This window comes from Neomonachus schauinslandi, chromosome 9 (genome assembly GCF_002201575.2).
Source record: "Neomonachus schauinslandi chromosome 9, ASM220157v2, whole genome shotgun sequence".
Taxonomy (NCBI): domain Eukaryota; kingdom Metazoa; phylum Chordata; class Mammalia; order Carnivora; family Phocidae; genus Neomonachus; species Neomonachus schauinslandi.
This window is the reverse complement of record NC_058411.1, coordinates 110,114,108-110,131,868: the sequence shown is the minus strand read 5'-3', so window position 1 is coordinate 110,131,868 and position 17,761 is coordinate 110,114,108. Positions and strand designations below refer to the sequence as shown.

The 17,761-nt window shown below is 38.1% G+C and overlaps 1 protein-coding gene and 1 pseudogene across 1 annotated transcript in view; one reads left to right on the top strand and one right to left on the bottom strand.

Annotated features, from left to right (window-relative positions):
* The window catches only part of ARIH1 (ariadne RBR E3 ubiquitin protein ligase 1), a 125,585-nt gene that overhangs the window by 77,935 nt on the left and 29,889 nt on the right, over nt 1-17,761 (bottom strand). The window lies entirely within an intron of this gene.
* On the top strand, nt 13,797-13,889 carry LOC123325810 (annotated as a pseudogene).

Sequence of the window (17,761 nt, the reverse complement as noted above, 5' to 3'; positions counted from 1 at the left end):
TTCTTTTTCTCCTGTTTTTCTAGGTCCTGCCTGAGGCCAGCTGCAGCCATGAAACTACACTGCTGCAGAATGACAAGAGAAAATCCATTCCTTTGAATAGAAGAATCAGGAAGAGGGTCCCTGTTGTGAAAAAAAGTTGGGTGATCCCTAGTCTTTTCTTTTTTCTCTTGCCACTTCACCTCAAGGCATGACAGGTAAGAAACTAAAACCTAGAAAACTCCATGCTTCTGGCTAGAGGAATGAAGAAAAGGACTTCTGGGACTCAGAGAGTATAGGGGAAATCGCTGAGCAAAGAAAGATGGAGGAGTAAACCCCTAATTCTGCATATGAACCTGGGCTCACCCTGCAAGCTATGCACATGTGGGCGGCTAAAGTATAGATGAGGCTTTTAGAATAGAACTATAATATAAATCACTGCCCAAGTCCTAGATCAATCTAAGTGGGAATGGAAGGGCAACTCAACACAGCAAAAGCTTTGAAAACTGAACAGATAATGGAACCACTACCTAAAGTGAGAAAGAATATGCAGTTATAACCTAACTGGATTGACTGGTTTACTGAAACAAAAAATCCTCACCTCTCTAAAGGATTTAACAGGATTCAGAATCTCACAGCATAATATTCAAAATGTCCAGGATAATCCAAAAATTAACACACATTGCAAGAACAAAAATCTGACCAATTCTCAAGGGAGAAGATAATTAATAGATGCCGACCCCAAGATGACCCAGATATTAGAAATACCAAAGACGTTTAAAGTAACTATTGAAAACATGATCCATTAGGTGAGAATGGACACCTTAAAATGGATGAAACAAATTCTTAGTAAAGAAGTTATAAAAAAACAAATGGAGGGCGCCTGGGTAGCTCAGTCGTTAAGCGTCTGCCTTCGGCTCAGGTCATGATCCCAGAGTCCAGGGATCGAGTCCCATGTCGGGCTCACTGCTCGGTGGGAAGCCTGCTTCTCCCTCTCCCACTCCCCCTGCTTATGTTCCCTCTCTTGCTCTGTCTCTCTCTCTCTGTCGAATAAATAAATAAAATCTTTAAAAAAAAACAAAAACAAAAACAAATGGAAACTTTAGAACTAAAAAACACAAAGGTTACTAGATAGGCTCAATAGCAGAAAGGAGATGACAGAGAAGTCACTGAACTTGAAGATGTATCAATAAAAAATTATCTGAACTTAACAAAAGAAAAAAACTATCCTTTTTGCTTTGTTTTGTTTTGTTTTGTTTTTAAAATAACAGCCTCTCGGGGCGCCTGGGTGGCTCAGTCCTTAAGCGGCTGCCTTCGGCTCAGGTCATGAACCCAGGGTCCTGGGATCGAGCCCCGCATCAGGCTCCCTGCTCAGTGGGAAGCCAGCTTCTCCCTCTCCTACTCCCCCTGTTTGTGTTCCCTCTCTTGCTGTCTCTCTCTGTCAAATAAATAAATAAACCTTAAAAAAAAAAAAAAAAAAACAGTCTCTCAGGGCCTTGTGGGAGAATACCAAAAGCTGTCAGCCTAGAATTCTATGTTCAGTGAAAGTATAGTTCAGAAATGAAGACAAAGATATTCTCCGACAAAAACAAAAAACAAACAAAAAAACTATGAGAACTCACTGCCAGCAGACCTGCTCTAAATGAAATGCTAAGTTCTTTAGGTGCCAGGGAAATGATCCCAGGGAGGAACATGGAATTTTGGGCAGAAAGAGCAAGAGAAATGGTAAATGGGTAAATATTAGGGACTATTTTTCTCCTCTTACGTTCTTGAAAACATAAAATTACTGAAACCAAAAATTTTAACATGTAATGGAGGGGGAAAGGGTTAAACACTTATGTTTACACATATTACAACTATAATATAAAGGGACTGGGAGAAAAGTAATCTATATAGATGAAGCTTCTATGTGTTACTTGGAGCGGTAGAATATTAATTCTAAGTAGAATGTGAAGAGTTAAAATATTTATATTATAATCCCCAGAGCAACCAATGACTAACTAGAAATCAAAAAGATTTTAAAGAACCACTTACAATAGCACCCAAATTTGAAATATTTAGGTATAAATTTAACAATATATATAAAGAATCCATATGCTGAAAACTGCAAAATACTGATGAGGGAAATAAAAAAAGACCTAGATAAATGGATAGACACACTACCTTCATGGGTTTGGGAGACTCAATATAATTAAAATATCATTTCTTCCCAAACTGATCTATAGATTCAATTCAATACCAATCAAAATCCCAGTAGGATTTTTGGGTAGGTATCAACAAAATGATTCTAAAGCTTGTATGTAATAGCAAGGAAACTAGAATAACCAAAATAATTTTGAAAAGAACAACTGATCAAGACAGTATGGTACTGGTACAAAAAGAAAAACACACAGATCAACGGAACAGAATAGAGAACTCAGAAACGGGCCCACATGCAGTAAAGAATATCCAATGGGGAAAAAAAGATAGTTTCTTCAACAAATTGTGTTGGGAAAACTGGACAGCAATATGCAGAAGAATGAAAGTGAACCATTTTCTTACACCATACACACAAAAAAAAATCAAAATGGGTGAAAGACCTAAATGTGAAATCCTAGAGAACACAGGTAGCAACCTCTTTGACATCAGTCATAGCAACTTCTTACTAGATATGCCTCCTGAGGGAAGGGGAAAAAAAGCAAAAATGAATGACGGGGACTTCATCAAGATAAAAAGCAGGTGGTTGAGCAGCTGCCTTCAGGTCAGGTAATGGTCCCAGAGTCCTGGGATCTTGTCAGGCTCCCTGCTCAGTGGGGAGCCTGCTTCTACCCCTCCATCTCCCTCGGCCACTCCCCCTGCTTGTGCTCTCTGTATCAAATAAATAAAATCTTAAAAAAAAAAAAAAAGCTTCTGCACAGCAAAGTAAACAATCAACAAAACTAAAAGGCAACCTACAGAGTAGAAAAGGGTATTTGCAAATGACATATCTAAAATCTATTAAAAAAAAAAACTTATCAAACACCCCAAAACCAAATAATCCAGTTAAAAAAGTGAGAAGACATGAATAGATATTTTTCCAAAGGAGACATAACAACAGACTAACAGACACATGAAAAGATGCTCCACATCACTCATCATCAGGTAAATGCAAATCAAAACTACAATGAGATACCACCTCACAATTGTCAGAATGGTTAAAATTAACAAAGGAAACAACAGGTGTTGGTAAGGATGCAGAGAAAGGGGAATCCTCTTGCGGTGTTGGTGGGAATGCAAACTGGTGCAGTCACTCTGGAAAACAGTATGAAGGTTCCTCAGAAAGTTAAAAGTAGAACTACCCTAAGATCCAGCAATTGTACTACTAGGTATTTACCTAAAGGATACAAAAATAATGATTCAAAGGGATACATGCACCCTGATATTTATAGCAGTATTAACAATAGCCAAATTATGGAAAGAGCCCAAATGTTCACTGACTGATGAATGGATAAAGAAGATGTGATACACACACACACACGAATACTACTCAGCTACAAAAAGGAATGAAATCTTACCATTTGCAACTACCTAGACGGAGATAAAGAATATCATGCTAAGCCAAACACACACACACACACACACAGAGGAATACTACTCAGCTACAAAAAGGAATGAAATCTTACCATTTGCAACTACCTAGACGGAGATAAAGAGTATCGTGCTAAGCCAAATTAAGTCAGTCAGAGAAAGACAAATACCATATGATTTCACTCATATGTCAAATTTAAGAAACAAAACAGATGGACATGGTGGGGGGGAAAGAGAGGCAAAGCAGAAAACAGACTCTTAACTACAGAGAACAAACTGAGGGTTGCTGGAGGGGAGGTGGGTGGGGGGATGGGTTATATGGGTGATGGGTATTAAGGAGTGCACTTGTGATGAGCACTGGGTGTTGTATGAAGTGATGAATCACCAGATTCTACACCTGAAACTAATGTTACACTGTATGTCAACTGGAATTTAAATAAAAACCTGAAAAACAAATAAATACATTAAAATGTTATTATTAAGAAAAGAAGAGAACACCACCTGATCTCAAAATATACTATAAAGCTACAGTACTGGCAAAAGGATAGATATACGAATCAAAGGAACAGAAGCCACAAATAGATACATACAAATACAGCAAAATGACTTTTTACAAAGATGCTACAATTCAAAGGGAGGAAAACAGTTTTTTCTAAAAACAGGGCTAGAATAATCAAGACATCTATATATTAAAAAAAAAAATCAACTTTAACCTAAACCTTAGACTTTATACAAAATTAATAATGGATCAGACCTAAATGTAAAACATAAGACTATAAAACTTCTAGAGGAAAACCTTTGTGGCCTCGTTTTGGGCAAAGAGTTCTTAGATAACAAAAGCACAATCCATAAGAAAACCTGATAAATTGGAATTCACCAAAATGAAAAGGACACTGTTAAGAAAATGGAAAGAAAAGCCAGAGACTGGGAGAAAATATATGCAAATCATATCTTATAAAGGACTTGTATTTAGAATACGTATTTTTAAAATCTCTTGAAACCTAATAAGAAAACAAAAACCCAATTTTAAAAATGGGCAAAAGCTTTGAACAGACACTTCACCAAAGAACATCTACACAGAGGCATGAAAAAGAACAAGATGTTCAATATTATTAGTTATTTGAACACAGGAATTGAAGCCACAGTGTCACCACTACAAGCCTGTATGGGCTGGAAGAGGAAACCTATCAGACAAACCCAAGTGCTGCAGAGTATGTGGTTTAACTGGAACTTTCATACACTGCTGGTAGGAATGCATAATAATACAGCCAACAGGAAAAAATTTAGCAGTTTCATACAAGGTTAAACATACACTTACTACAAGCCCCAAATCTCACTATTAGGAATTTACCCTAAAACTTATCTTCACTCAAAAAAACCTATATAACAAAGTTTAAAACAGCTTTATTCCTACCTGGCAAAAACTGCTAACAGCCCCAAAATTCCACAACTGGGGAATGGTTAAAGAAACTGGTACATCCACAATGGAATACTACTCAACAAAAGAAAGAACTATTGATACATACAACAATATGAATGAAACTCAAATGCAAATTCTAAGTGAAAGAAGCCAGATTCAAGAGGCTACATATTGTATGATTCCATTTATATGACACCATGGAAAAAACAAAACTACAGGGATGGTGTATAAATCCCTGGCTGCCAAGAATTAAGGGTGGGGGAGGCTTTGAACAAACAGGGCAGCAGGAAGGAATTTTTAAGAAGGCCATTATGGAACTGCTCTGTATGTTGATTGTGGTAGCAGATACAGAACTCCAGGCCCTGGTCAAAATTAATGGACTTGTACACCCAAAAGTATAAATTTTATATAAATTAAAACATAAATTTAAAATATTAAGTTATAGGGCGCCTGGGTGGCTCAGTTGGTTAAGCGACTGCCTTCGGCTCAGGTCATGATCCTGGAGTCCCGGGATCGAGTCCCACATCGGGCTCCCTGCTCGGCGGGGAGTCTGCTTCTCCCTCTGACCCTCCCCCCTCTCATGCTCTATCTCATTCTCTCTCTCAAATAAATAAATAAAATCTTTAAAAAAATTAAAAAAATAAAAATAAAAATAAATAAATAAAATATTAAGTTATAAAAGTAATTTAACCTCACTTGAGCATCTATAATGGAGTTCTGACTGTTTAAAGTAAGTGTCAAAAGAATGATGCTGAATAGAAGGAACACAGACATGAAATTATTCAGTACCAGGCACTCTTTATACATATTTCATTTAATCTTCACATCAATACTTTATACAAAATAGGCATTATTTACATTTTACAGATGAAGTTAGAGAGATTAACTCATTTGACCCACGATGAAATAGATTAATAGGATCTGAATATTAGGAAAATTTTATAAAAATTTATGTTGTAGCACCACCCTTAAAGATTCTGATTTAATTGCTTTACGCTGGGGCCCAATCAAAGGAGAGAAATCACCTATGCATGCTACCAAAACTCTTAATTAGCTGAGTAGAAAGTCAATTCAAACTCTTGGCTGAAATAACTCTTCATCCTATTCTTATTGGCAGTCCTCATTTTTTAAAGATATAAACAAACAAAAAGATTTAAAAAGTTAACAAGCAAAATCAACAATTAGAAAATTAGTACTAGCAGCAGCACATTTAACTTTTAGGGCAATAAAACAATCTGAAATCTCATATATTCCCCAGTGGTAAATTCTAAAACAATGGTCCCTCATTTGGGCTGGATATTAAAATCTCTTGAGGAACTTTAAAAACACCAATACTTGAGGGTGCCTGGGTGGCTCAGTCATTAAGCGTCTGCCTTCGGCTCAGGTCATGGTCCCAGAGTCCTGGGATCGAGCCCCACATCAGGCTTCCTGCTCGGCGGGAAGCCTGCTTCTCCCTCTCCCAATCCCCCTGCTTGTGTTCCCTCTCTGTCAAATAAATAAAATCTTAAAAAAATTAAAATTAAAAATTAAAAAAAAATACTAATACTTGGACTTCGCCACAGCAATTCTGATTCAGTTGTCTAGAGTGGAACATGGATACATGAATTTCTCACCCAAAGTGTTTTTTTTTTTAAAGATGTATTTATTTTGGAGAGAGTGCACACGTGCAGGGGGGAAGGGCAGAGGAGAGGGAGAAAGAGAATCTCAACCAAACTCCTCACAACCTAGCAGTGTAATACTATAGTAATTTAAATTACATTCTAAGGTTATAGCAGCAGTATATGGTTTGAAAGTATCTACAAAGTTCTGTTTTAAAAAGTGGATGTGATGGGGCACCTGGGTGGCTCAGTCGTTAAGCGGCTGCCTTCGGCTCAGGTCCTGATCCCAGGGTCCTGGGATTGAGCCCCGCATCAGGCTCCCTACTCCGCGGGAAGCCTGCTTCTCCCTCTCCCACTCCCCCTGCTTGTGTTCCCTCTCTCGCTGTCTCTCTCTCTCTCAAACAAATAAATAAATCTTTTTTAAAAAATAAAGTAAAAAATAATAAAAAGTGGGTGTGAATACGCCAACTCTCCAGCTGAGGCCTTAGTATCAATGCCCTATCATCCTCCATCCTTTGATCAAGTGGTTCTCAACTTTGGTAGCACATTAGAATCATATGAGGAACTTTTAAAAGCCCAATGTGCAGGCCACACCCCACACCAAATACATCAGAAGAGGAGGGTGAGGGAAGAACCTTGGCATTACCAATTTTTTGAAGCTCCCTGGCAATTCCATTACATAGCCAAGGTGAAGACTACAATTCTAGATGTATACATGTATACAGATGCCCACATTTAAAAGAGTGTGACATAAATAAATAAATAAATAAGAGTGTGACAGAATCTCCTGGTAGAATTAGCCAAGTTACTGAATGGCATTGCTATGATTAGTATTGTGGGGAGGGAACTATTTTTTGAAAGATCTCAATATACAACCTTATTTTAGGAGAAAGCTCAATATTAAATGAATGGGTTTCATAATATATAACAGTAGTCTAAGATGAAACAGCAAAAAAAAAAACACTTTTTAACCCAATTAACATACACAGAAAGGCCTCAGAGCCCAGCTTTTCATTTATCTCAGAATTTGATCTGCAATACATTCCGCCTCAACACTCAGTTTGACAATTTTTCTACACAAAAATGGGCTCATAAAAAAAAGAATGAAATCTTGCCATTTGCAATGACACGAATGAACCTAGAGAGTACTATGCTAAGCAAAATAAGTCAGTCAGAGAAAGACAAATACTGTATAACTTCACTCGTATGTGGAATTTAAGAAACAAAATAAATGGAGGCACCTGGGTGGCTCAGTTGGTTAAATGACTACCTTCGGCTCAGGTCATGATCCTGGAGTCCCGGGATCGAGTCCCGCATCAGGCTCCCCGCTCAGCGGGGAGCCTGCTTCTCCCTCTGACCCTACCCCCTCTCATGCTCTCTGTCTCTCATTCTCTCTCTCTCAAATAAATAAATAAAATCTTAAAAAAAAAAAAAAAGAAACAAAATAAATGAGCAAAAGGAATAAAAAGGGAGAAAGGCAAACCAAGAAACAGACTCTTAACTATAGAGAACTGATGGTTATCAGTGGGGAGGGAGCGGGAAGATGGGTGACATAGGTGATGGGGATTAAGGAGTGCATTTGTTGTGATGAGCACCAGGTGATGTATGAAGTATTGAATCATCATACTGTACATCTGAAACTAATATAACACTGTATGTTAACAATACTGGAATTTAAATAAAAACTTAAAAAAAAAGAATGGCCTCATTTTTATAGTATGTTACCATCTAGTTTAATCTATAAGCTCCTTGAGAGCTGCTGATGATCCAAATTTTACAGACGCTTGCTTTGTAATGCCTTAATATTAGAAACCCCAAAGCCATAAAATATAAAAACTTCTGTATAGAAAGAAGTATTTGCAACACCTACAATACACAGTAAATAAGCAAATATAGGGCGCCTGGGTGGCTCAGTTGGTTAAGCGACTGCCTTCGGCTCAGGTCATGATCCTGGAGTCCTGGGATCGAGTCCCACATCGGGCTCCCTGCTGAGCGGGGAGTCTGCTTCTCCCTCTGACCCTCCCCCCTCTCATGTGCTCTCTCTCATTCTCTCTCTCAAATAAATAAATAAAATCTTTAAAAAAAAAAAAAAAGCAAATATACAAGTCCATAAAAACAACCCAAAACAAATGGATGGTTTATGAAGTCTAAGAATATAACTGGCTGAGGGGCGCCTGGGTGGCTCAGTCGTTAAGCATCTGCCTTCGGCTCGGGTCATGATCCCAGGGTCCTAGGATCGAGCCCCACATCTGGCTCCCTGCTCGGCGGGAAGCCTGCTCCTCTCTCTCCCTCTCCCCCTGCTTATGTTCCCTCTCTCACTGTGTCTCTATCAAATAAATAAATAAAATCTTAAAAAAAAAAAAAGAATATAACTGGCTGAAAAACAAGAAAATATTCAATCTCCTTAATTACAACAAGTGTTTTTAATCTACCACGATGGCTAAGATCTTAAAAATTTACAATATCCAGGGACGAAGGAAATATTTCATATTAGTGAAATGCAACTTTTGAGAGTAGTTTGGCAGAACTGATCAAAATTAAAAATGCACATGACCTAAGACAGGATCTAAAGATTCCACTTCCAGAAACCTACTCTGCAGAAATATGTTAAGTGTAGAAGGGGGGCACCTGGGTGGCTCAGTCGGTTAAGCATCTGCCTTTGGCTCAGGTCAGGATCCCAGGATCAGGCCCCGCATCAGGCTCCCTCTCCCCCTGCCACTCCCCCTGCTTCTGCTCATTCTCTCTCTGTCAAATATATAAATAAAATCTTTTTAAAAACAAAAATAAAAATAAAATAAAGTGTAGAAGGGGAAGAATAAGAAATTTCACATGCACACTATTTGGAAAAGCAATAAAGCAAAGATAACCTGCATTTTTCCAAAGGGGGACTGTCTATAAATTATGCCATATCCATACTCAAATTATGCAATAATAAAAAAACGGGAAAAAAAATCTGTATGCACTGACATGGAAGGATATCCACGAGACATCACTGAGTGGAAAAAGGAAGTTACTGAGCAACGTACAATATTCCATTTTTTAGTTACAAAAAGAAAGTTAAGTTCTCTCTTTTTTTTTTTAAGATTTTATTTATTTGAGGGGTGCCTGGGTGGCTCAGTTGTTGGGCGTCTGCCTTCTGCTCGGGTCGTGGTCCCAGGGTCCTCGGATCAAGCCCCACATCGGGCTCCCTGCTCCGCAGGAAGCCTGCTTCTCCCTCTCCTACTCCCCCTGCTTGTGTTCCCTCTCTCGCTGTATCTCTCTCTGTCAAATAAGTAAAATCTTAAAAATATATATACTTTATCTATTTGAGAGAGAGAAACATGAGCGGAGGGGAGGAGCAGAGGGAGAGGGAGAAGCAGACTCCCCACTAAGCAGGGAACCGGATCCCGGGACCCTGAGATCATTACCCGAGCAGAAGGCAGATGCTTAACCGGCTGAGCCACCCTGGCACCCCTGGTAAAGTTCTATGATATACTCAGTATGTAATAAAATGTTTAGAAGGATTTATATTGAAGATGCTCTGGAGTTACCATCCCTGGGGATTGGTCTGGGAATGGGGTGGGAAAAAAATGTGTTTTTTTTGTACTTCATAATATGAATAGAAATTTAGAGTATTACTTTTATAACCATCAACTATAAACAGTACAAGCCCTTGCTTCTCAAACTGTAGTTCACAAAATCACAATCACCTGAGTTTGTTAGAAATTCAGAATCGTGGGGTGCCTGGGTGGCTCAGTTGGTTAAGTGGCTGCCTTCGGCTCAGGTCATGATCCTGGGGTCCTGGGATGGAGCCCAGCGTCGGGCTCCCTGCTCAGCAAACAGCCTGCTTCTCCCTCTCCCTCTGCCTGCCTCTCTGCCTACTTGTGCTCTCTCTCTGTCAAATAAATAAATCTTAAAAAAAAAATTCAAAATCCTAAGTCCCAATCCACATCTACTGAATCATTTCAACCAGACTCTCAAAAGTTCCTGAAGTGACGTGTATGTACAGTGAAATTGACAAGCACTGATATAAGCTACATCAAGTTCTAAGAGATGGTTATACTAACCATAAAAGTTTTCATTTCCGGGTGCCTGGGTGGCTCAGTCGGTTAAGCGACTGCCTTCGGCTCAGGTCATGATCCTGGAGTCCCGGGATCGAGTCCCGCATCGGGCTCCCTGCTCAGCAGGGGGTCTGCTTCTCCCTCTGACCCTTTTCCCTCTCGTGCTCTCTGTCTCTCATTCTCTCTCTCTCAAATAATAAAATCTTTAAAAAAAAAAAAAGTTTTCATTTCCAAATTCTCCTTAGATTTAATTAAATACTTGATTTCTTTAAGAAATTATCATGTGTAATCCAAGTATAATTTTTCTTCTCTTAAAAGGTATATAAGTATGTTGAGAGCTTTATACTAAGAGTTACTAAAAACTGCAATATAATTAAAGCTTAGTCAATGACATACAATAAATTCTTTATGTATCCAAAGTTCATACAGTACCATATACAAAATGGAAGAACAGTACTTGTCACCAAAAGATGCTCTTGACTTTGATCATTCGGGGTTTGGTGAAGAGTATAAAAACCCAAACTAGGTATCTTTAGCAAAGGGGGAATTAATAAAAGAAATTCATGCTTAATTAGTAGAAGGACTGGAGGAGTGGGGCTATAAGGCTATGTCTACAAGAATGACACCAGAACGTAACACACTGAATCACAAGGAGCTCTCCCTGCTTAAGCCACCAACAGAACCACTAAATTCAAGAATAACAGATGACTGTGATCCAAGGATTAGAAAGCAGGAATCAGGAAGTCATCACTACCACTGCCACAACTGCCTCTAGATACCCAGGATGATGTACACAACAAAACAGTCTAGCTGCTGCCTTTGCCACAAATGCCTCTTGATAACGCAGAAAGATGAAGAATGGATAATGCAATGCTACCTTTCTGCTACTGCAGAAAAATCTCACACCCTTAAAACCCACCAAAAAAAAGGGGGGGTGATGGGGCAGTGGCAGAAAAGAGAAGAAATAGTTTTTGGCTTTCTAGCCCAACACAGCACAGAAAGGTAATTTTGGAGAACTGAGGAAGATAATCACAGAATTCCCAAATGGCTTAAAAGTTATATGCATTTAAAACAAATTTACAACTAAACAACACGAATCCTCAAAGTTTCCAGTTTCAAATATGTACTTCTAAGCTATCCTTCAAGAAGGAAGGTAAAAGAGACGGGGGAAATGTTGAAAGTAATGATGTTAAGAGACTTCCCCACTGGAGATGCTTCTTGGAAGATGACTTCAGCAAAAATTTCACAGTTTAACTCACTACCCTTGGAGATTAATTAAAATGAAAATTTAACACTGACAAGCTCTGACCAAATATAATTCTGTAGATCCATGATACTTAACTTGAAATTGTGCTGAGGTATGCATCTGAAATACAAATGTAATCCTGATGTACCAAAACTTGTCAATGAATGTATTTAGTGAACTACCATCAATAACATCTCAAATTTGGCTTTGCTGTTCTTCACTTGCCCTTGTACACGCATTTTATGAAGGCAATTACTTCCTTCTATGTCACCTCAAATTTAGAGAGTCAAGATTTCACCTCTAGAAGAATGTCAAGAGTTTGGGCGCCTGGGTGGCTCAGTTGGTTAAGTGACTGCCTTCGGCTCAGGTCATGATCCTGGAGTCCCGGGATCGAGTCCCGCATCGGGCTCCCTGCTTGGCAGGGAGTCTGCTTCTCCCTCTCCCGCTCTCCCCTCTTGTGCTCTTTCTCTCTCTCACTCTCTCTCTCAAATAATAAATAAAATCTTTAAAAAAAAAAAAAAAGAATGTCAAGAGTTTAATCAGAATTTAATAAAATAAATAAAATATTTCTGTAAAAAGAAGAAAGGATACTATTACTGCGTGTAATCATTTGATTTATTCTGTAAAAATTCAACTGCAAACCAAACGGGTATGTGATGAAAGGGACACTTTTATATGAAGGATAGGTAAAACTTCTATTTTACATCAGAAAAAAACTGACACCTTTAAAAGCACTGCATGCTTCAGCATCTACTTGATCAAGAGCCATGTCACCTCCAACAAACATAACCCTACTTTTAAACATTTACCATTACATGAGGCCCCACTCAAAGCAAGATTTTCTTGGCTCTCAGTCTCCCGAGGGGGAAAAAGTCCTGCATACTCTATCAAGGGGAAAAAATAATCCTACAGATAAAAGCGTAAGAACCAAAAGGAAAGGCCAAAAACCAGGTAACTACCAATTCCACATTACTTTGGTATAACGGAGCTAATTTAAACTATAAACGAAGATTCTATATAGACCAACTTATATTACTTTACTATTTTTGCAGTAATTCAGAACTGTTAGAGAATTATTTAAGAATCTTCTTAGTTATCTGTTCATAAGCTCACCTCTGGGTTCCAATCGTCAAGCCCGAAGTATTAGCATTCTATACATAGCTATTGTGGCACACACTGAAAATGTTCCACAAACACACAACCAAAACATTTGAGTGACTTCAAGGTACTGCACTTCACTTAACACAACCACTAGCCATCTCCAAACTACCTAAAGATGGCATACAAATTGAATTAGTTCTGCAAAGTGAAATGAATATTAAGTGTTGTGTAACAGTTCTCTCTTCTTCTGGAAGCACTTCAAAAAAAGAGATACATACACATTCCCAACTACTTCTTAATAACAAATTTTAGCAGTACAGTATTTGAACTAGTACTTCCTCCCTTCTCATCACAGCAAATCAAAATACCTATTGATAAGTGTTAGGATTCTGATTAGCAATTCACTATTTCTTACTTACACTCTATATATGTGTATATGGTACACAAAAATTTGTAAAACAGAAACATAAGTGAGATTCTTTAAAAATCATAGTGCTTATTTAAAGGAGTATAGAAGTTTTAATCTGTATCTCAAAAAGACCCTATTAAAAAAAAAGCCACTGTAAATTTCTTTCAAGCTCAAAAAGTAGTCATAAATCCAAATGATCTTGAAATAGACACAAATATACTGCTGTATCATTTAAATAAAGTTTTATAACCTAGCTGTAATAGGCAATGTATGTCTCCAATACGTTTTCCTGCCAATTATTCTCAAAATACACAGGCTCAATGACTAAGAATCATGAAAAAGGAACATGTGGCATATACAACTGGAACCTTCCTCCCTTCGTGATGTTTATAATGAATACCTGGACTGAGAACACTTCTACATATATTTGCTGAGAGGATTTTAAAGAATGAAGATAGCAGTGCTCACTTCAGCAACACATATACAAAAACTGAAACAATCCAGAACCCTGTGCAAGTATGACATGCAAATTCAGGAAGTGTTCCTTATTTTTGTGTCAAAGAGCTTAGAGAACATCAATTAAGGAAAAATTTCCCTGGTTGATGAAAAATGACTGTTTAAACATTTAAACCTTTTTTTAAAGATTTTATTTATTTGAGAGCACACGTGTGCATGAACAAGGGGAGGGTCCGAGGGGGAGGGATAAGCTGACCCCCCACTGAGCAGGAAGCCAGACATGGGACTCGATCCCAGGACCCTAAGATCATGACCTGAGCCGAAGGCAGACGCTTAACTGACTGAGCCACCCAGGCGCCCCTGCTTAAACATTTTTTTAATTTAGTGTATGTGCACAGTTTTAGAAGTTAATTACAACCTCAAGGTTTAACAATCCTCTCTGCCACATCTCAGTCACTATGATTTCCAATCCTCTGAGGCAAGCATTTTAAATTCTTTTCCCTGTTTCTTCTGGTATTTACTACTTTTATCCTAAATAATATGCTTCTGCTCAGATAGTTACTATGTTTCTATTTTAGATATTATCTATTACCATCCTTGCAAATGATGAAGATTCAGCACTTTTTTTTTTTTTTTAAAGATTTATTTATTTATTTATTCAACAGAGAGAGACAGCGAGAGACGGAACACAAGCAGGGGGAGTGGGAGAGGGAGAAGCAGGCTTCCCGCCGAGCAGGGAGCCCGACGCAGGGCTCGATCCCAGGACCCTGGGATCATGACCTGAGCCGAAGGCAGACACTTAACAACTGAGCCACCCAGGTGCCCCGAAGATTCAGCACTCTTAACATTCACCTTCCCTCCTATCTTTCTTATATAATTTTATCATCATTTTTATTTAAGCCACTATCCATTGTTTTTAACAATCATAACAGGAATTCCAGAGGAGAGAGAAGAAAATTACAAAAGCAGTATTATAAATTCATTTCCCAAAGCGTTAGAAGGACACAAGTCTTCCAGTTGAAAGTGTCTACCAAGGCCCAACACAATGAGAAGATTCACACTTAACACATCTCTTCAGACAACCAAGAGATAAAGAGAAAAGGCTGAAACTTAAAAAAAAAAAAAAAAAAAAAGCCATCAAGAAACGAGAACCAGACTGGTCCTGGATTTATTAGCAACAGTAAGTGCAGAAGGCAGTTATCTTTAATAAACATTCCAATCTAGACTTTCTCAGCTAGCCCATCCAGCAACCAAAGTTGAAGGCAAATTAAAGACACCATCAGAGCCACAACAAAAAATAGCCTAAGAGGGCACCTGGGTGGCTCAGTTGGTTAAGCGACTGCCTTCGGCTCAGGTCATGATCCTGGAGTCCCGGGATCGAGTCCCGCATCGGGCTCCCTGCTCAGCAGGGAGTCTGCTTCTCCCTCTCCCGCTCCCCCCTCTTGTGCTCTTTCTCTCTCTCACTCTCTCTCTCAAATAAATAAATAAAATCTTTAACAAAAAAAAAAAAATAGCCTAAGAAAAGTACATGAATATATACTTTTTAAAAATTAATTTAAATTATAAAAATATAAATTAAGGATGTAGCCCACCAAATGAGATTAAATCAAGAAAAAGACACAGATCTAAGAAAGAGAGGCTCCAACTCAAGAGGACAATAAGAGGCTTAGTGGGGGGGCGCCTGGGTGGCTCAGTCAGTTAAGCGACGGCCTTCGGCTCAGGTCATGATCCTGGAGTCCCGGGATCGAGTCCCGCATCGGGCTCCCTGCTCGGCAGGGAGTCTGCTTCTCCCTCTGACCCTCCCCCCTCTCATGAGCTCTCTCTCTCTCTCATTCTGTCTCAAATAAATAAATAAAATCTTTAAAAAAAAAAAAAAAAAAGAGGCTTAGTGGGAAGGGCATCCTGATTAGAAGAGCAGGATGGAGGGTTCCAGGAGAGTGTAAATACAATCCAAATGACCTTGATACCAGAAGCATTGTTCTCAGGAAGGTCCAGAGCATTTGGCATTAAGCCTGTTTTTAAAAAAAAAAAAGTAATAATCCTAATATACTACTTGGACTGTCATAAAAGCAAACATTGTTCAATAGTGTCACTTAAAAAAAAATCAAGCTATGAGCAAATTAATACTTGGCTATGATCACAAACCAAAAGGACTTTGATAACATAAAAATATAGGTGGCACAGAGTGGGTTATCAAAGGTGAGAGAAGGAAGAGGAAAATGTCAAAAGGTAATGGAAAAGAGGTATATTAAAGTTATAAATGTAAAAAAAAAATAAAGTTATAAATGTAATCATTTGGAGATGGTAATAACTTTTTCATTTGTTACCACATACATGTTTAAAACAAATAACAAGTTGGAGAAAAGAGCTACAGTAACAATCACATTAAGAACTCATTAAGAAAAAGTGCAAAGGATATGAAAAGACAGTTTAGAGAAATGTTCAATTAAACCAAGCAATATTTTATCAGGCTAATGAAAATTTTAAGATTCTTAATAGTGTCAGCAAAGGTGCAAAGAAAATGACAGTTCACACACAATTGGTGTGAAGATAAACTCAGTAACCTTTGAAAACATTCCATCTTATTTAATTTATAAAAACCATAAATGTCTATAACCAAAGTCCAGCAAGCCCACTTCCAAGGTTAGGTTAGGTCAAGAAAGGAAAAGGAAGGAAACAATAGGAAGGAGACACACAATAGGGAGAGGAAAAAATGCCAAACTGGTATGTTCATATCAGAAAATATTGTACAATTTTTAACCCCACATTAATATTGAAGGAAAAAAATAGCAACTTACAGAATAAAGTGGAACCAGAGCAGGAAGTGAGAAAGAGCACCAATATAACCCACTTATTTTTCTTCTAAAATATTTCAATTGTAGACTGACATTGACATAAGAACACTATTTTTTTTAAAAATCAAATCTGAGGGGTGCCTCGGTGGCTCAGTTGTTAAGCATATGCCTTCGGCTCAGGTCATGATCCCAGGGTCCTGGGATCGAGCCCTGCATTGGGCTCCTGGCTCAGCGGGAAGCCTGCTTCTCCCTCTCCCACTCCCCCTGCTTGTGTTCCCTCTCTCGCTGTATCTGTCAGATAAATGAATAAAATCTTTATAAAAAATAAATAAATAAAAATCAAATCTGAGCAATGATAGATCCAGTTAACAGTTCCCATCTTCACACCCTTACTAAGAATCCCTTTTCAAAAAGACAACCAAATTTTGTAAAGGTACCACCAACATCCATTTTAAAAGGGAAAAAAACTGAAAAGTAGAAGTTATTTCTGAAATGTCAATCGTGGCAGAGTCAGGATTAGAAGGAACCTAGGTCTCTAAAATTCAGAATTAGTTTGTTTATATTGATCTAGATTGGACAATTTTAAAGAAATTACAGACTTGTGACAAATACTCATTTTAATACAAGGTAAACAATGATTTACAATCTATTTAGACCATGAAATCCTTCAAATACATTTGGAAGAAGGGGCTAAATATGAAAATAGGAAAGTAAAAAAGTTAACCAAAAAGGTTTCCAAGACCCCCAAAAAAGGGCTCTCAAACACCAAAATACCTTGTTTCAACACAATTGATTCAAAAAACCTCTATGGTATACCATGAAACTTCAAAGAGATTGCAGACTAGTTCTTCTCAATGTAGTATACAGTTTATTATAGTATGAACTACTAACCCCCCAGCCTTTTGGCCCAGAATTTAAGCAGTGGCTACTTGAGATCTTAGGTTTTATAGTCATTTTGAAAATCCAGCAATCTTCACTGAAAGCCAAATACAAACCTGTATCTGCCTTTTCATTTGGGAAGCCTTGAAAAGCACTGTATTAACCTATTTAGAAAAACATAGCCTCTTCCTTTTAGAAGCACATCAACAAAGAAAATGATGCAAATAATCTGTATCATTCAGCTATCCCTAGAATCTCACTTTGTCAGCCAATACTAGCATAATATAAATAAGCA